Genomic DNA, 20,791 nt, shown 5'->3' on the forward strand with positions numbered 1-20,791 from the left:
CAAGGCATTCTTACTAGCAAACAGGTAAGGGTTCTCGGCCACGAGCACACTACAAGAAATTTAAAAAAGGAGAGCCTGCTCCAACGTGAAGTACTTCCATTTATTTTTTCCCAAGGACAAACAGAGCAACAACAGAGTTGATCAGTAGCTTTCAGCGCAGCTAATAAGATTATCCTAGCAGGCTCAGACCTCTCCGCTTCGGATGCTTTGGAGGGCTGGTGAGGGACCCAGAGAGTTGCAGAGCAGAATGAGCTGAGTGCATTTTACATTCCCGTGTAACAAACCCACACGATGTAATCATAATGCTTACACGATGCCTCGTTTGCACTCCCTACCAGTAGATAAAGGCCAAATAAAGCATGTGCCACAATGGAAGTCTTGCTCCTGCTCCCCACAGTCCCAACGCTTATTAGCGTGTTTATTTATATATTTTGACTTTGCATTTGTTTGTGAGCCACTTGTTCGTTGGAAGCGAGGCCTGTGACGACTCAAACAATGGATAATGCTGGCAGCTTTGCGGCTGCTCTGCCCCACTTATACCATATTTGTATCTCCCTCTTCTCTTCAAAATGCTAAAACATTGAGGCTTTTGTCTCAATGTTTTATGAGAGACTTTTCCTGATTCTTGAGAAGGGAAATAAAAACGCTTGTTCAGCAACTTAAAGATGGTAAACGCAAAAAAAAAACATATCACCTCAGCAAATTTAGTAAAGATTTTTAAGGAAAAAGGAAAACCATTTGCCCAAAAAGTTTTGAGTAATTTTTCTCTAGTACAGATGTACAAAGCCCTGGAAAAGTGTTTATACCCCTTTACTGATATTGTGTCAGGCATGATTTGTTTAAGAGACAAACACAAAGTTGTGAAAAACTGTGAAGTGAAACTAAAATGATTCTGGTGTTCAACATGTTTCATATAAAAGTTAGGGAAAAGAGGTCAACATCGAAATTCAACCTCCTTGAAGCAATTATTTTCCAGAATGACCTTTCTCTGCAAATACAGCTCTGTTGGAGAATGTCGGTATCTGCTCTCACATCTAGCGACTACAAAGTAGATCCAGACAGAGAAGAGTAGAGCAGGGATTCACAAATTCTCAGTTGAATATTTTGTTATTCTTAAACTTGAACGTCTTTGATCTAAACATTTGTAGATCTGGTTGGGTGTTTTGGGTGTTTGTCCTGCTGATGGGTAAACCCCCATCCTTAGTCCTTACAGTTTCTCTGTCTCTGCTGGACAAAAGCAGAGGTGGAAGCTGGATGCAGCCACCCCCATGTTGGTCGTCTACCACACAGTGTATAATTAGACCTCTATCTGGCTTTTGACAAACTGCAAATGGGAGTTTGCATGGCTTTCTATCAAATATCACTTTCTCGTTGCCTCTCTTCCATAACATTTAGATTAGTCAAATGCACGACTGAAAATAGATGCTTCCATTGGAGCTTTTAATCTCTGCAGATTCTTCAGAGTTACCATGTTGGCTGTTTCTCTATAGAATGCTCTTTTTGCAAAAGTTTCCTCTTGGGTGGATGGCCATGTTTTGGTATCAGACTTTCCATGTCCACATGATGGAATAAACAGTACTCTGTCAGATGTTCAACACTTTTGGAAACATTTTAATAACCTAACATGGTTTTAATCTTCTCCAAAACTTTGTTTCTGATGTGTTGTGAATGTTTCTAGGTTTTCATGATGCTCTTTTTTCACTACTAATTAGGTGACCTTCAATTCTAGCATTGCATTTTACTGGAGGTATTTAAGTAAAGGGGCCCCCAAAAAAATTTTGAAAACCATGCATGTTCATCCTTCCACTTCACAATTACTTTGAGCTGGTCTACGGCATAAAATCCAATAAAATATATTGCTGCTTAAGATTTTACAACACAAACTGTAAAAACGTGTCGAAGGAAAATTTAATGTTTTTGCAAGGCAGTTGGCAGTTCAAGCCAACTGCTTGAAATTCACTTCGTAGAATAATTACTTTCTAGGCTGCAGCGGCCACTTTTAGCCAAGTTTTCCATTCAAGTAGCCCCTGCGCACGGCAAATCCAGGAGAATGGGATCTGTATGTTGTCAAAGGGCCTCTCAACTGCAGAGAAAACAGGTCTGTGTTTGTGGAGGCATTCTTCATGCACGGCTTAAGAAGGAGCTCTGCACGATGCCACGAGCAGAGCATGACAGCAACATCCTTTGCCACGCTCTCAGAGCAAAAAGAGTGCATGTAACACCGTAGGCTGCGCCGCTTGAAAGCACGATTCCCGTGTAACGCACGTGAAAATGTCACAGTGCGCATAGGAATAGGTGCGTGAGCTGCTCCGCACGCCTTTTTGTATGCAAGTGCAATCACTGCACTCGGAAGATAAATAGCAGACGGGACCCGAGGGAGGGGATGAGCGGAAAAAGAGAAATTCCCGTAGTGATGAAAACCTCACACACACACACACGTTTCTCTGTGCCTCCTCCTCACACGTGCTGCTCAGAAAGGGATCAAGCAGATGGATGGTCCCGTGTAAGTGTAGTGGCAGCGGGCACGGCTGACAAAAGGTCTTCTCCTTCGCCCAGGAGACTGAAGAATATTATTCTCTGTGCCTTTTGCAGCCGTATATAACTGAGTTTTTCGGGTTTTTGTTGCTGAGCCCCATCTATAGGCAATACAAAGTTGCCCTGCCAACTTTTCTCTCAGCTTAGTTGAGCTTCTTATTTGTGCTTTCTCTCCCGTCTTTCTTCTTTCCCTTCATTTCACCGTGTCACTGGGAAAAAAGTGTTGGAGTGGAATGAGTCAGTGCCGCTGCGTGATTAATGACGGGCTCTGGCGTCTCCGGGGCCGAACACTAAAAACAGCCAGGGGGCAGCGCGATAATGCACAATAATAAAGCCAGCAGACAATCAGCCAGGCAAAGCAAGGCCTATTAGCCAGCCCCATCAGGACGGCTAAGTGAGAAATTAGCCCTTCCCGAGCTCCGCCACAATTCATCAAGTGCTGCCCCTGAATCCCCCCCTCAAGAAGTCATAATGTTTACTTAAAGACTAGCCTCGAAGCCCCAGCGGCGAGCTTTATTGGCTCTTATTAATTCCCGGCTCGGCCCTCGCGGCCACGCCATTTAAACCGAATTAAAGGGGTGAAAATTGGATGAGATGAAGTTGTCTCGGTGTTTGGCTCTCCTCTGATAAAAAAAAACAGACCTAAACGAAGGCAGACATGAGGGGGAGAAAAAATAAAAATGAGAAGCGGAGGGCAAACAAGTTGGGATGTAAAGGAATGCTGAATGAAGCCGTCCTGAAATGTGCCACAGTCATTCAGAGGAATGCAGGGAGAGACAGAAGACGGGTGGGGAGGCGGGGGGGGGGGGGGGGGGTTGAGTCCAAGAAAATGAAGGGTATTGCTTTAATGCAAGACTTCCTGTGTGGATGGGAACCGATCCAAAAAGGGCAAGAGCTGGGTCACACATTCCATAGATAGAGAAATGGATCATTTGGTTTTATCTTTGCTTTCTTTCTTGTTATCTGGCATCAGATGACATAAAAATGTACTTAAAATAACCTTAAAATAAGGCCAGCCCTGTAAATCAACATGTTAGAGGCGGATAGAGGGGTGCATAATGTGGTAGGAGAAAGTTTAAGTTGTAAGGATTTAAGTATTTTGAAACACCACATTTTCGGGGGTGTACTTTCCTAGTTTTATCTACTTTTTTTTATAATTATAACGATAAAACGTGCAGAAACTGCTTTTAAAGTTCTCTTGTTTTTTATGTTTTAATCTTTTTTAAATGAAAACCCAGAGAAATTGCTGTTTTCTCCAGCTCTACGGGGCACAGCACCATTACCACGCTGCCCCTCGCCCATCCGTTGCTGAATAAACTCCAAATTATTTTTCCTTTCTTATTCATTATTTTCATACTTAAAGCAGTGAAATCATAAGTTCTCAGATTATTGCACCATGATTATTTCATCTTGGCCCATCATAACTAGCATATTATGTATAAAATCTGTTCTCTGACTTGATACGGCAGAAATATTAGGAATGCTCTACAAATACGCGAGACTTTATTCTTTTCTTGTTTTGAAGCTTTTTTTGCCAATTCCTTTTCTTTCTCTGGACTACATAACACAAAGAAGCTCACTTTGATGAACTTTGTGTTTCTGTAGTTTCAAAATAGTTTACAAATTCTCAGAAAACTAAAGGATTAGAAGGTTTTTCCAACATTTTTCATGAAAACAAACATTGTGTAGCTTCATCAGGAGCTTACTAGATTCAGTATTTCAAACATGCTGCTTGACAGAGGGTGGAAGTTTTCCATTTCTTTGCATCTAAAAGAAAAGTTAAATGTTTTTTTAATTTTTAATTATCATCCCTATGACCAAAAGAACAGTGCCTGATTTCAAACACTATCTGATTGATAATACATGACTAAAATGTGTCATCACTGCTCTCCTTTTCTTTTACTCTCCAACTCATAAATACTCTAGGAAAACAACCAATCAGTTCCACTAAAAGCGTCCATTCTGTTTAGGGAATAAGTCTGAAAAGTAAACTATATAGTTCATTAAGGTGGGGATTGTTTTTTTTTTGCTGAATTTGAATTTATTTAAATACTTTTCACACATCTTTATTAGTGGTGTCAATAGTCATCTAAGGTGGACGCTACAAAAAAAATCAGAATTGGCAGATAAAAAATTCTCTTAATTAGAACCAACTTACAAAACGTCATTCATGCCATCTGTGGCTCAATATATTTTCCTTTTTTTTTTTTTTTTGAAGTTGTTACTTTCCAAGTTTCTCCCCTAAGTTGTTCAGGAAGAGCTTTATGTCAGTGTCTAGGAGTGCTGAACCTTGTGCTGGTCTGTAAGTGGAGTAAAGCATCTCATCTGTGTGAAGTGTGAGCCTGTGTTGCGGGATTGACAGCAGGTTGAGTGCGTTCTATAGAAGAGTGTGGAGTGTACCGCGGCGAAGGAGTGAGATCAAAGACACCAGGAGCCTCAGAGGGAGTTCTAGAGACTTCCAGCTCCCTGACGGCTCTCCCCACGGCGGCGTAGGGAGACAACTCTCTCCCTTCACTTTCATATCAGCCACAGAGCCCCCCCAATTCTTCTTCTTCTTCTTCTGCACGGGGCTTCGAAGGCTTCACACACGCACGCAAGCGGTCTCAGAGGACTCCGGAGTGCTGCAAAGCCTGCATCCCACCTACAGCAGGACTCCTACACTTGGATGCAGGCACACTGTTGCTCATCAAAAACAGAAAACACAGCTGTTTTTTTTTTTTTCTTTTACTCCTTTGAAAGGCTTGAATTTAGAAGAATTCAAGCCTTACCCCGGGGTGAAATTTTAAAAATAAAGATGCGCCAATCAGACAAGCAGAGATCGAAACTGGAAAATCTTCCCCTGATCGGCTCTGAATGTGATCGGCATGTCAGCCCAAAGACCCTCCACCGTTTACAGCACATATGTAAATATGATGAAAATCAGACAAACTCATGCAATGACATAAATGTGGATAATCTTAGAAATTCTTAATTTTCAACTGGGATTGAGATTACTTAATCTATTAAAGAACCTGCTTTAAAAATATTTTATGTGTAATAGTTCTTAGTACAAAAAAAGGAAATATGTAAATTGACAGCAGACTTTGAGCAAAACAGGAGCTTGACATCGGTCAGGCCGAATCAATCCAATTCTCCTTAGAACTGCAAAAAACTGACAAAAACTCTTTAAAAATTTGGGAACTAGCTTTTTATCAGAAATCCAACTTCAAGCCAAAAATCATAACAATAAAACATACTTATGGTAAAACTCTGACAAAAGTGGGAAATTTTGTAAGTGATTTATTAACTGGATGATTTCTAATTACAAGTTTTAAAAACAGAACTTAAGATGGAAAAAATAGAGGTCTATCTCAATAAATCAAATAAAATACTATGAAACTCTACTCTACTATTGATTTACTGTAATTAAAATAAAACTGTGAAACTCCCATGTTATACTGATAAAGTACACACAGGTAGATATATATTTGCTTTTCTGTCACAGCTAATAAAAACATTACATAAGACTAATACAGGAATGTCTTTTTTTAACTTACACTGTCATAGGGAATATTGCTAACTTCAGTTTTCCAGTAGACAGGCAATGACACCCAGTCACTGATCCAAAAGCTTTGGTTCAGACAATAGAGTAGCATAATCACACTGGATTGTTTGAGTCCAGAATAAAGTTTCAACTTTTACTGATAATTTAGGGCGCAATGCTCTAAGCTGGTGTTCGTCCATTGGATTTTATGAAGTCCAAAGCCAAAGCAGCTACCAGGAAAACTTAGAGAACTTCATGATTCCCTCTGTTGACAACCTTTATGGAGGTGCAGATTTCATCTTCTAGCAGGACTTGATGTCGGTGCAAAGTGCCAAAAGTATCAATATCTGCTTTAATGACCTCTGTGTCACTGTATAAGCCACTTGGCCTAAATCAAGAGAAGGATGAAAGACACCTCAGGCAACAATGCAGGCAAGTAGAAGGTCTAGTAAAACAATCTTCGCTTTCTTAACACTTCAGCAGTGCCAAATCATCATCCCCTCCACTCCATGCTGCACTGATGCAGTAATTAATGTGAAAGAAGTTCAGTCCAAGTACTGAAGCATTTACTCTACAGTAAATGGACATGCTTTAAAGTTAGTCCTCACTTCTCTCTTAAAGGAACGCTTTTTACTGATGTAAGGTTATATTATAAATATATTATAATATAATATAAATATTATATTATAGAAACTGAATTTTCATTTGCTGTAAGCCATAATCATCTAAATTAACTGAAACACATGCTTTACATACATACAGTCGGTGTGTAGCATTTTTATATAGCCTTCAAAGTGGCTTGTTGAAATGCTGTTTGTGTTGTAATTTCCCGCTTCATCACTGACTTGCTAATAGTGGCTGTACACTGCGTCAGTAGTAGGGGTTAAAGATCTCTTCCACTGTTATTTTGTTAGTCTGAAGCTAAAACGTTTGCATGCTCAGACCTGCAGATGTGATTCAGAAAAACGCAAACATCTGGATGCATTTACTTGTTTCAGCTGTTAGCTCCACCATGTCAAATAAATATGGGTGTCACAACACAACCGCTAAGCAAACATGCTCAAAACTTCCCAGCTCAGCCGCTCACTCATTCACCTCCGCTCTCAACCAGAGCCGGGTCGACAAATAAACCCGCACGTCGGAGGAGAAGGAGGAGGAGGACGCCTTAATTGGAGCATTTGATGGGTGCCTGGGGTTAATTGGGAAGCATGGAGAGCAGCTGGCTCCACAGAGGAAGTTCAGACAGGGATAATAAGTTCACCCTTTGCAGGAGAGGCAGTTAGTGATGAATCAGATCAGAGGAACGGTGTACCGTAATCATTTTCACATCTCCCCCCTCCTACCACCTTGCTCTCCTGACAAGCAGAGACAAACCTGGCTCCCAGCTATGCAATCTGGCACCCATCATGTAGGACTGGGAGTTACAGGGAGGAGATCACCCAGCGTTGCTTCACACACACACTTTCTTTAACTCAGTGTACTCTCAGCTTATCACTAATAATTCTTACCTCTAGGATAGAGAACCCAGTTTATCAGTTCGCCAGTCGATGTATGTAAATCTCCTCCAACAATGTGTGTAGTAATGGCTTATTACCCTGCGTTAGCTGGTTTGCATTGATCTCTATGCCAGGGGGAGATGAAAAACTGGAGTGTTTCACTCCTTATATGTACCAAGTGGGACTATAATCACATTCCATCTTGTTTCAATAAAAGGCAAACATTAACATAAACTGTCTAAAACACACTTAAACCTTCAGCCTCATTCCTTCTGCGCAAAAAAAAACAACAACCTTTTCTTGGATTAAGGGATAATCAGCCCCATATGTGATGAGTCTGGATAAGTTTATGTCTCCACTGTTGGTTTAAAGCTGCTAGTCAGAGATTTCTGTGAGATCAAACTCATTGTAAATATAGTTTGTCACCTCTAACCCAATGATTCATAGTCGATTTTTCCAATTGCTTTCTACTATTTTTCTGTATTGTAAAATCTGCCATAGAATAACAAACTTCCACATGTGCATGCCTCTGATGACATCACATATGGCATCTAATGAGACTTCTGTCATTTGCACTTTTTAACTCAAATTTTAATCAAATTCTTCCCTAGAAATAAGAGATGCAACAATGAGAACCCTGTTGCCGATTTCTAATTCTTGTAAAAGTTTGACCTGCTGAGTACAAATTTAGCCAATCCTGATTTCCCTGCAAGAACTACAACATAAGAAGAGATAAGAACAGCAACCACATTTTTTTTTCTAAGCTACCTGCTAAGAGAAAAACAATTTAAATTAGGGGAGGAGGCAACATTTTTAGTGATTTTATTTATATTTTAAGCACACTTTAGTAGTTAGCATAATTAGCACAGTTAGCTCAGTTGGCTTCCCTACCTATGAGTTGCAGCTGGTCTTTCTGTATGATTACAGATGAATGTTTAAAGATTTTAAGCATCTTAAATCAGTGATAGCAGTTAGAATTTATTACACAGTTTAGCATAAAGGTATTTGATGAAGAATTTAGATGGTAAAATCTGAGATTTTCAAAAGTCTTCCAACATTTCCAAATCCAGAATGATCCTTAACAGAGACTGAAAACTCCAATGAGTGAAAGAGGTTAACTTTGATCTCCAGCCTTTCTGTTATCTGTTCAAAGTCTTGCTCTCTCCCACTTTCTCACAGGCTGAAAGAACTGCAAACATACCTCAACATCTCGTACTTCATCTGGCTTTATTTTTAAAACTCCACACACACACTGACAATGAAACTACCAAACGTTGGGTCTTCCTTCATTAACAGTGTGCACAGTGTAAAGTGTTGTTTTCAGTCTGACACAGTTGATACAGTGAGTTCACTGATCGAATTAAATCTTTGTGTTAACCTGAAAATTCCCTGATTACTGTCACCAGTCAGCTTCTTTGTCCATCTCTATTTTAGGGGTCAAAGGTTCACGCCAGGATGAACTTTACAATTCAAATGCAACAAAAGCCTCTCATTCACCACAGTACTTGATTGTTTCTCCTTTAGTGATGCCATCTGTTAAAATAAACAAGAAGCAGAATGAGGTGAACGTGTGAAAAAATGCTTTTGGTGAACTCCTACAGCAACAATTTAATTGTCAGCGTATATTTGGTGTTGGAAGAAAAACCCTCATCTTTGAACTATTTTTCAAGTGGAAAAACTGTTAAGTCAGTTTTCATAAAGCGGAAGAAAGTGCTTCTGGTAGCAGTAAAAGGTTTAGGTGTAACTCTACACTCAGTTCCTTCAGCTCGAAGGGTGGCTGAGGGGCTGAAGGAAGCCCAGGTAGAGTCATAAGCAGTAATGGGAGGAGACAGGGACTTAGGGCGCCACACAAAAGCCGGGGCTTTATAAATAATTCCAAAAGCTAACAGGATCCCTTGTATGTGAAAATCTGCGAAATGCATTCACACATGAATGCACACACGCACACACAGAAGGCAAACTGCCACCAGGGGGAATAGGTTATTCACACCGCTGTGCCGGGGCTGCTGTGGGTCTAACCTGCCCGGAATTGGTAAATTCAGGGAGAATGTCTTTCTTGCATAGGTGATGCAAGACGGAAATCAAGTGCAGAAAGATCTGTTCCTGCAAGACACATACACATTTACACACTCGATCACTCATAATGCAGGGCTGCAAAGCACACCCAAGACCTGTCTTGTAAATCTCTTTGTGAAAGCAGCTTTTGGGGGTAGACAGGGGCTTACAATGCTGAGCCCTGAGGTAGAGCTACCCCCTCTAACCCCTGTCTCCCACACACATACTCTGCTCTTGTGTACTCCCTTCCTAAGTTTCCCTCTACCCCATATTTCCTCCTCTTTTCTTGCCCTTCTGTCACCTTTTCCCTCCCTTGTTCCCCCCTTCCCTGCCTCCCCTCTGTCCAAACCGGGCTCCAGAGCTCCGGTCCTTAGCACCCTCAGGCTCCCGTGGCGTTGCAGTGACTAATGTCCTGCCTTCGCTCAGACAATGAGTTTGAGGCTGAGCCGGGAAAGTGTTGAGGAGGGAAAAAGACTCTCGCACCTTTGACAAATGGAACCCTTCGCACTTCTGAGCCCACTGAGGGAGGCTTTACAATGTTGCGCTGCACGCTCCGCGTCCTCAGAGGGGACGGCTGCAGCCCGCGAAAGCTGCATCTGAGGGGAACATAATGAATTCTTTGGGAAGTCTAACCTGGCTTTCTTCATGAATAAGATATATTTCCAAAGCACGTCAACCTCTCTTAATAAAAACAGCAGCTTGGCAGGAATAGCCGAGGCCGTTTTAGGGCCCTGTGTATGCGTTAATATTTCTGTTTCTCTATAAAACAAAATCCGCGAGCCCACTTTTTCCAGGGCTGTCAGTGCAAGGGCAGCCCTACATTTTTTCCCCCTGGAAGGTGAAGCAGCCGCGATGACAAACTCTCATCAAAAACGTCCTGAGTCCCTCTCTTTCAAAGAAAACTCTGGATGCCTCCCCCCTTCTCTTCATCCCCCCACCTCCCAACCCTGCATGCAACCCTGAAAGGAACTAGGCTTTGTCTGATGAGCAAAAAAGAACCCCCCACCCCACACACACACACGCACACACACACCTCACCCCTCCAAACTCAACTGCAAACCCCACCTCCCCTCCACGAACCCTGCAGAGTATTGTTAAAACACAGCCGCCCCCCCCTCTCTCTCAGCGGCCCGCGCTCTTAAAAAAGCACACTTTGCATGAGAAAAAACGATTACTGCTCCAGTGCTGCACTGTCAATGGAGAGCCTCTCTCAGGCTCTGGCTGAAATTTACTCTGATAGTAGAGTTGGCCTTTTGTTTTTCAAGATGAAGTCATTATCAGAAGCAGAGTCAGTTAGCATTCATTACTGAACGGAACACGCTAAAGAGGGATGCATTTAGGATACTACAACCCGACCCATTCAAGGCCTCTCTTTTTCCAGATTTCCAAGCAGGAGAGGAGAAAGCCACATGTACACACATGTACTGTCTTTGCAGTGGAAAGATAATGTCTAGGCCCGTGCTTCTTTCAGGTATTAACCTTAGGATATGCATTTGGCGTTCAAACAATAGACACCTCCTTGACCTCCACCCCGGGATGCAGCAAAGCCCATGGAAATTTCCCTCTGGAAAACAACTCCAAGCAGCATGGGAGTGCAAGAACATGGGGTTCGCATTGTGAGCATCATCGCTTGACAACCCAATAGTCCTTTATTCATATTTAGACACGGGCTGGTTATGTCAACGTATAATAAAGTTAGAAAAGTTTGGGTCAGAAAAGTACTGAAACTTTTCATCATACTGTTCTGCTGATTATTTACTCCAAATTTCATTTTTGTATCCAGTTCAGAAACATCTTTTGGCTAAGCAGCCAAAATGTATTTTAAAAGAATGAACTAGAAACGTACTTCTAATTGTTTATTAGACAAGACCGGTTGCTGGTATAAAGGTACACCCCGCTCTTAAAAAGAAAGGTTCAAAACCTCCAGGACTTCCCATTATATAGTAGAAAGTCAGTGTAAAGAGTGAGTGGAGCTTTCTCTGGGAAGCAGCACCATGCTGCCCCTCCCTCACCTGTTGCTGTACACTGCCATTCATTAAGCTGAAAAAAAGACTCATGCCCTAGTTTCGTCACTTACAAGAAAAACACATTCCAGATTTGGAAATAACAGCAGAAAACACAGTCAGTCAAGCAATTGACTGCAAGTTGTACCGGAGCAGGTAGCCTGATTAATCAAAATGCTAATATTAGTTTTTAAGGGTGCCTGATTTACTTTATGAAAAGATGAACATTGAGGGATCATTTTCTCACAATAATTACTTGAAAGCTAAAACAACCACTAGAACTGCATTTACTAACGGTTTTTAGCTTAACTGCCTTTGAATATAGTTCTACCTAGTTTGAAACTGAAAAATCTTTGGCTCATCAGAGAGCACACCATAACAAAACTCTAGCAGATCAGGCTGACAATAACATTGTTTACAGTAGGTGACACTATTGAGTGCAGAAGACCGAAAGCTCGTTGTGTTTAGCAGAAGAGAGATGCGGAATTAAAAGAAGACTTTTATTTTCTACAGAATGTCAAACATATGTGCGGTTCATTAAGGCTGCAACAGAATGAGAGAGACCATGACTTCCAGTACATATTTTTCATAAAGTCAGTCTGTCTAAATCAAAAAAATGTAATTATTACAGACATAATAAAGTTAAATAGCTAAAGATAGTTGATTTTCCATAGCTTTGTTTTAAGTGGTTTTGAGTAAAAACTGTGGGATTTTTAATAAAAGTTATCACAATGGGAGAATCTCACACGAGATTATGCCTACATCTTTGCACGTTGCAAAAGCAACATTTGGTTTGCATCTGTGGTATTATTCAGATTTCAGAATAACGCGACAAAATTCTGGTGGGAGAAAAAAACTGCATCAAGCTGGCGTCACAGATCAAGAAGCCTGGGAGAGTGACAGATCATTGTTCACAGCAAGCAGCCAAGTGTATGTGTCACGCAAATCACAGCGCTGGACAAAAAAAAGGAGAAAAGGAAGAGCAAAGACCCCCTCACGGATGCCACAACCGGCTCTCATCAAAGCTGACACAATACCACATCTGCAAAAACAGCCACGACCCGGGAAACTCATCTTGTTCTGGGCATTCAGCTTTACACACTTCGAGGCCTCAAACCCAAAGCACTTCACCTCTTGCTGCTACACTTCACACCAACGACTTAAAGACGTTTTTACAGCATCCAAAGCAAACAGAGGAGGGGTGTGAGCGGCGGCCACAAGCAGCCGTGACCTGTCCTGTTTACTGATGAAGTGTTCGGGGAAAAGAAGCAGTCACTTTTTCACACCGTTTTTCTGTAATATTTCGAAATAAAATTTAACATCCCTTATATTGTGCATGTTAGGACTTCAATACAGGTTTTCAAAAGTTAAGTTAATCCTTGGTGGATGTTTTTCCAAATGCTATTCCTAAAGTTTAAAGCCTTTTCAATGGAAAACCATAGAAAGTGAGTTTTCTCCAGCTCTTTATAGAGAATAAAGCATGCCAGCACTCCCCCTCCCCCACATGTTTCTGCATATGAATTGGATCTGCTTATTTTATAAAGACTTGAGAATTGCTGTGAATTGGTGCTATATAAAAAAAACTGAACTGAACTGAACTTTTGCTGCCAGCCTTTTGAAGAAACGCTGCAGTTTAAACAAAATTTTAATAACAAATTTTGTTGTTTTTCAGGCTGCAAAACACTAATATGTTCCTGACATGAAAACTAAAGAAATGTTATTATTAACCAAAAGCCATCTAATCTGCTTATATTAGCTTTTAAGCCTCTTGTTTCATTTAAAAAAATTAACAAAATGGCATAATATTCTATGCAATAAGCAATTAGGAGCTGCTTCTAAATTTAACAGGTGTTTATTTGTATCTAAATAACATATGTAAGCATTATAGATAACATTATAAAAACAGTAACAACATCTCACATTATTTTGGCATAAGTAAGAATATTTCTCTGTATTGCATTTAAAATAAAAGTGAATGATATCATTTTTGTTCATTTTAAATTTCTTTGTTAATAAGTTATGATCAGCAAATTTAAGTTTTGTGTAATTTTGTGACATAGTTGTCACAGTCAGTTGGAGGGGGAAAAATATAGATTTTTGTTCAGATGAAATAAATATGCTACTTCAAGGTGGTTGAAAAAGAAAAACCTTAAAATAAATAAATGAATTTCCAGCAGGATGCTAAAACATGCATGCAGTTTTCCAGCGTGTGACCACCGGTTTGCAAAGGCAAGAGCATTAAAATTCCCCAATGTGAGTAATATACATATCTAAAATTGCAGTTTGCTATCTTGAGTCTCATAGCTTCTTCATCCCTACTTTTCCCTTATCCAAAGACATCACGCGGGTCTGAAAGGTGCCTTTAGCTGGCTCCTTGAAACAGGGAGCGAGGGTCCCGCTCAGGGACAATGATAGCTGAGGAGGAGGGAGGGAGAGAAGTGGAGGGAACACATAGCATATTAAATCTTGCTGGCGGAGCTGGCTCGTCCACGCAGAGAGAGCCAGGGAGTCAGATCTGAGGCATGCCCTGAAGGGATGGCTGGGCCTGGGGATTAGGGAGGCCAAGGAGGAGCTCCTTGCGCGCCCGAAGACCCCTTCTTGTCTCCGCTCATACGCAAATGCGTCCAGACATTTTGACGCTCCTCAGGTTTGCAGCCTCAGCCTAAGTTTTCACACACACACACATACACACATTTACAAAGTCTTTTTTTTTACCCCCTCAATCACTACCTCTGTCTGACTCGCCCTTTTTTTATCCCCACTGTGTCTGTTTCATTTGATGTCAGCATATCAAAGTACCAAATCATCAAAGTGGGGGATATCTTCTGGGGGACATCAAATCAACTACAATAGTTAGTGTACGGGCAGAAAAACAAAGCAAAAGTTTATCACACTCATCGTTGAAGATTACTGAAAACATTCACGCATCAGGTTGTTCCTGAATTACTTTACTTCGAACAATTAAACTCATAACAGTAGAAATGAACCAATCAGGATTTTCTTGGCCAAAACCGAGTTCCAGTTTTCTTTAAGGTCATTCTTCTTTTTTTCCAGAGGTTAAATTCAAAATACAAGACAAGAACAATTTACTACTAGTTCCTTGGCAACGCTAGTAATAGTTTCAAATCCAACGAGAAAAGGAAAGATATACAAGCATAACCTTTGTCTAATTTTTATGAAATACAAAAAATAAACAGTGTCATAATGATAGTGGAAGTGATTATAGGCTGGAAATGGTGGGAGTTCTCAGTTTTGATGCATTTGATGATTGAGGGGAAAAGAAAAAAATCTGATTTTTGTTATCTGATCAGAGCCGATCAAAGGAAAAGTGACTCAATCTTTTTGCCATAAGCAAAACTGTCAATATTTACACCCAAATGGGAGTCCTTCGACTCCTCCGGAAGCAAGACATTTTCAGAAAAACTTGTAAAGCATGCAAGATCACACACACCAAATCCTGCTCCGCTCTCGTTATCTTCAGGACAATCAACTTCCCTCTCGTTAGTCCTGTTTTAACAAAAATATTAGCCTCCTCTTTGAGAGCATCAAGTTGCAGAATTAGCACGACAAGGCAGCTCATTAGTGCTTCATGAATACAAACCTGGTAACAGGTATTTATTCCTGCGGTGTGCTGTGGGAAAAGTCAGGCTTCAGCTGTGAATGCCGGGGTCTTCGTATAAAAAAAAAAGGAGAGGAGCCATACCTCAGAAGCTAATTGCATGTCATGTCCGTGCATTAACATGACAGCCTCCATTCTGCCGGGCTACAAGGTCACAGGTGGCCGGGACGATGTCATCGACTATGTATGCGGAACGGCGTGCTTAAATTGAGATTAAATAAAAACAAAACAGGGACGGGATGCTGCTGAGAAAATGCTATCTGAATCTGACTCCTTTAAATCAGCATCCTTAAACACCATTATATTTTATCCTGCTGATGCAACATTATGTAAAAAAAACCCAACAATTTATTTATTATTATTTTTGCGTAACTTCAAAATGCAATTGTCATTATTTTAAGTTAAGTTCAAATCTGATAACATATCGATTAAAATTGGTTCCAGGGCTAATTATGACCCCTACTTTAATTAATCTATAACAGAGATAATAACATATAGGAAACTCAAAAAGTGAAAGAAATTGTGAAATATCAATCCAATTACATAATAAAGTAAAAATATAGTACAATTCACATAAGATAATACCAGCAATAAAAATAATAGTCAAATATTCAGAAATGACACAAGATATATATCAATTTGAGGTGCATTAAAAAGAATGCACCTTCCCGTGACACTGGTGACACTTCCCATTTTAACTTAAAAAAATACAACTGCAAAATTTTAAGAAAAATAGATTAGGTTAGGAATTTTTAAATTTGTTACCCAAACATTTTTCTTAATTTCCTTCCAAATCTGAGTAAAAAATTAAAAGAGGTGAGTTTTAAAATGGCACATCATTTTTATTTTTATTTTACTGGCCAAATGTAATAAGATGATTACAAACAACACGCTAAACTCAGACTGAATGATGCCACATCGTCATCCAGATACATAAAAATAGGAGTTTGTCCAATATCTAGTTTGTTCACAATGCGTTCCATCTCAAGGCAGCTGAAAGCTTCGTTAATAATTTGCCATGTGTCAAACGGAAGAGTGAAAAAAAGAAATGAAAAGGAGAGGATTTGAGCCGCACCGCATGGCTGAGCACCTCGGACCCTCATCGTTTGTATGAAACCAGAGAGCAGACAGGCAGATAAAATGTGGAACAGCTGGCGAGAGGACAGGAGGGAAAGTTTCAAACAAATATCTGCACATGTGGAGGGCCCCCAAACAAGTTTCCTATCCTGGAACTCTGAAACAAGCTTTACAATCTCATTTTAAAAGGATTTACAAAATTACAATTAGATGTTTTTAAGCTAAAAAATTTTGGAGATGTGTGGTATTTTTCCTTGGGGCCCCATATCAGTGACCCCTGAAGGGCCACAGAGACCCCTTCCCCTGTGGTGTGCTTAAATTTCTCTGAGTCCACATGCTTATGTGAAGTGTCCTGAAGCCTGTTTCTTTGTTTTAGGATTTAATTTAAAAAAATAAAATAAAATAAATATATATATATATATATATATATATATATATATATATATATATATATTAAATATTACATTTGAGAAAGAATTCCAATCTATAAAACCATTTTAAAAATTCTTATTTTATGCAAATTATAATGAATGATTTTCCATTTTATAAAAAAAATGCCATAGAGAAACTTAATTGAATTCTTAATTTATAATTAAATTTAAAATAAATGTTTAATCTTTTAATTTAAGTGATACTTCAAATTAAGTTTTGTGCCACAAGATATAATAGGAAAACGATGGAAATTAATAAACTGGAATAGGAAGTTATGTATCTTTCCACTAAACTGTTCTAATGCAGAAATCTGCAAATCAATAACAGGCGCTGAAATATGATCACACATGCACATAAATATGCATGTCTGTGCTGCACACCACACCTCCAGCGGCCGCCTTTCTGGAGGTAACGCTCCAATAAAGTTGCATCTCTGCAAAAAGTTTTCATTCAAAACGCTCAACTGGACTATTGTTCTGTTTGATTTATATTTGTACTGCCGGAACTCATAAAAAAGAACAACTTGAGCGAACATCTCCGTTCCTGCCATAAATAAAGCTCCAGAAACTCTCTGGAAGTTTTTACGGCGCACATCTCTGCGTTTGGATGCATTAGGAAGCCGAAATCTAAGCAAATAACGCGTTAGACTTTTATTGTTAAATAAAACTAAGCCTGTGCGCTCCGAACTGCATGAAACTCCATCGTTTTGAAATATGAAACCTCTTCTGCTTCATAAAGTCTCACAGGCTCGCTACAAACTTCCCAACAAAGTGTGTGCAAGTTTAGGAGGAAAAACTTACTTTGTTTCTGGATGATTTCTCTACGTTTTCTCGACTTCTCTTGAAGGGAAAAAAATGTTTGCGTTCGTTTTTCTTCTTTCTTCTTAAGTTTGCAGAGGTTCCTCTGGAGTTGCCTTGGACTTTTTCTCTCTCTTTTTTTTTTTTCAAACGCTGGAAGTCCAACTCCAAAGCGGCGCAGCCAGAGTTTTTCCTCTTGCCTGTCTTTTCTCCTCCTTCTCACAGTTTTCTCCTACTCAACACCATGGGCCAGCCGATTGTAATCTGCCGACAGCAGACCACAGATGCGCGTCAAAAACAACAGAGAAGAGCGTGTGGAGAGTTGTTATTACACTTGGAGCATTTTTTCGAGAGGGAGAGAGAGGGCGAAGTGTGGGACTCCCAGCTGCTCCTTCCTTCGCTTGACTCCTCCCTTCGGTTTGCTCCCTCCTTTACTCACTGCCTCCCTCCTTTTTTTTAGTTTGTGCACCCCTTATTTTTCTTTCAGTCATTCTTTCTTTGTGGAAGTACTTTGGATCCGTTGGTTACCATCTTTAGGTATTAAGTAAAGGACGGAATTTGATTCGTTGGGGCCAGATCTAGTTAACTGGGTTCCCTGTGGATTTGTCTGTGTACTTTTTTTTGATTCACTTTCCCAGAGTTTTTTGTTTGCAAATGTTTATAATATAAATGTTAAATTGCACCTTGAGTTTATGATAAAAATATATATTTATGCAGTGATCAGATTAAAAAAATGGAACCAACACAGTTAGATGGATGGAAAGTTAGTAAAAATAGATGACAGGATTAAACCAGCTACAATGGATGGATGGATGGATGGATGGATGGATGGATGGATGGATGGATGGATGGATGGATGGATGGATGGATGGATGACTTTAAAGCTAATGGATGGATGGAACGAAGCCTTGAAATAAAATAATTTTTGCATACTCCTTTCTTCTTTCTTTCCAAAACCTGAAAAATGCTCCAAATCAAATTCCAGATTGTCTTTAAGTCATCATTTCTCAAACTGGATGTTGGTAGTTTTTCTCTGAGTACAAAATGACCAAAAGTACAAAATGGTGTAGCGACAAAGTGACCAACAGCTGCTCACGTCACAATAACAATGATAAATACCAGTAAAACCAGGAAATGATGAAGACAGAGTTATTTTGTTATTTCCCTGACTCATCTAGTCTGAATTTGGTCAAGAAGTCCAAAGTTTAGCAGTTGAAAATTGACTCAGTAGAGTTTGTGGGGAACAGTCAGTTTAACCCATTATGCTTACAAGCAGGATAAAATGTCACTGATTGATTATTTCACATTTCTAATGTGCATAAAATGTGACTGCACCACACTAGCACGCAGATGAAAGAAGAAACTAATAAACTAGTGATATTACAAAAGCGTTAAATTCTTTTCATATATGCTAATAACAACACAAGACAAAATTTTAAGTAGTTTCTTTTCTTCTTAACCATAAATAGACATAGGAAAGTTTCAAAATCTGTTGGCTATGAGAAATCAAGCGCTCTTGGGGGCCCTCTGTTGACGCTAAAGAGCAGCTTGGTTTGCTTGTGCCTTGGGCTGGCTCTGGAAGAACACAACACTGAAACATCCTCTTCAATCATTTTGAAAAAAGTTGACTAAATGAACAAAGCACAATGCAATGAATTCTTCAAACACAATTTAGATCCACCACTTGTTAAAGTCTAAATATCGTCTGCAGATATGCTTTTCCGTGAAAATAAAGTTGCGTGAGTACATTGTGTTTTTATTTCAGAATTGCACTCAATTATAGACAAATATTGATCAAACTTACAGTACCTGCTAATATCACTCCTCAAATGCACTGTAATCATCACACACAGTTTCTCTTGTTCATATTTGTTTAACAAGAAAAGACTTGTTGTGCCTTAAGTTCAAATTTTTATTGGATTCACATTTAATCGAGTAGAAAATTCTTAGCAGTTATAAGCATACAATGAAATGTCTTCACAGCTTGTTAGCTCCATAAACATTCATAATTTAATGCTTACAAACCCAATCGCTTTTGGGAGAGCTCGTGCTGGAATCACATTTTATCCACACTGTAATTTTTATGAATATTTCTCAGTATCTAACTGCCAGTTTACTGCAGTTGTGAGCACAACCAATGAAACTTGCCTCCTCCTTGCTGGAAAACTAGAGAAATAAATACGTATACACATTTTTTCCCAGTTGTCACCTTGTTAAACCTGTCATCCCAAGTGCTATTTATTAAAATAAACATTGTCCATAAATGTCAAACAATTAGGGATTCATAATATTCAAAATACATCCACAGTGGTTTAGCTGTTCTCTGGCCAATTAAGATTATTAAATAAAATTAAACCTCATCCACCAGAACTAGAAAGATTGCAAAGTTCCTTTGTTAGATTTAAGTGTCAATAAATCTCTTATTTGATGAAAATATTTGCTTATCTTTATGACTTTACCCAAAATCATCATTTTATTTATCATGTAGTTTATTTATTCCATAAATTTTATTTAGATAAGCATCAAGAAATCTACTAGTGTTAGATTTGTTTAGCTCTGTCCAGAGTTTGAAAACTGAAAAGTGCTCAAGCAGCAAGTCTCTGTTGTGCTCTAGAGTTGGGATTTATGCATCTTTAAAAGGATCAATACCTTGTTGTTTCCAAACTCTGGCTCATTTTTATGTTCCTTTGTTTTAAAAAGCCAACCTGAAGTAACTCATTTTTAAAGAAATAATCACAGGGAGGAATGAGGAATTGAGTAAGAAAACAAATCAGAATAATTAAAATATAATTATTTACACATATTTTGCATTTTTAGGTGTTGACATGGATCCTTTTTTAGAAACTGTCTCGAGTTAGATATTTTTCTGACAAATATTATTCTTTGCTTTACAAGAAAAACAGAAATCTGAAATTTTTGACTCAATTATTTTGTCATTATTTATTATAAAACGAAGTTGTTCCACTCCTCCCCTTTTGCCTGTTCTCTGTCTCAGTCCCAATAGATTCCATCTGGTCAAGGTGTCAGTGGAGTGTTTAAAAAAGAAGATAAATGAAGCACGCATATGTACAAGTCTTGACTGATGTTTGTATTTTGACCATTTTTTTATTAATCTTAGATCTACCTTTAGTTCATTATACTGTTTGTTTGCTACTTGGATTATTTGAGTCTCACTCAGACTAGTGTTCTTTTTCTGTCTATGTTAGTTTCAGGTTCTTCATCTATGATTTTTCTGTGTCTCATCTTTGTCTACC

The 20,791-nt window shown here is 39.2% G+C and overlaps 1 protein-coding gene across 4 annotated transcripts in view; it reads right to left on the reverse strand.

Moving 5' to 3' along the window:
- LOC102238290 (zinc finger protein GLI3-like) overlaps positions 1-17,914 on the reverse strand; it is a 122,779-nt gene extending 104,865 nt beyond the window's left edge. For all 4 annotated transcript variants that reach the window (XM_023326341.1, XM_005798596.2, XM_023326342.1 and 1 more), the window contains exon 1: positions 17,541-17,914. The gene's annotated coding sequence lies outside the window, so the exon portion shown is untranslated. The remainder of the gene's footprint in view (positions 1-17,540) is intronic.
- Between the last annotated feature and the right edge of the window lie 2,877 nt (positions 17,915-20,791).

Source organism: Xiphophorus maculatus, chromosome 21 (genome assembly GCF_002775205.1).
Source record: "Xiphophorus maculatus strain JP 163 A chromosome 21, X_maculatus-5.0-male, whole genome shotgun sequence".
NCBI lineage: Eukaryota > Metazoa > Chordata > Actinopteri > Cyprinodontiformes > Poeciliidae > Xiphophorus > Xiphophorus maculatus.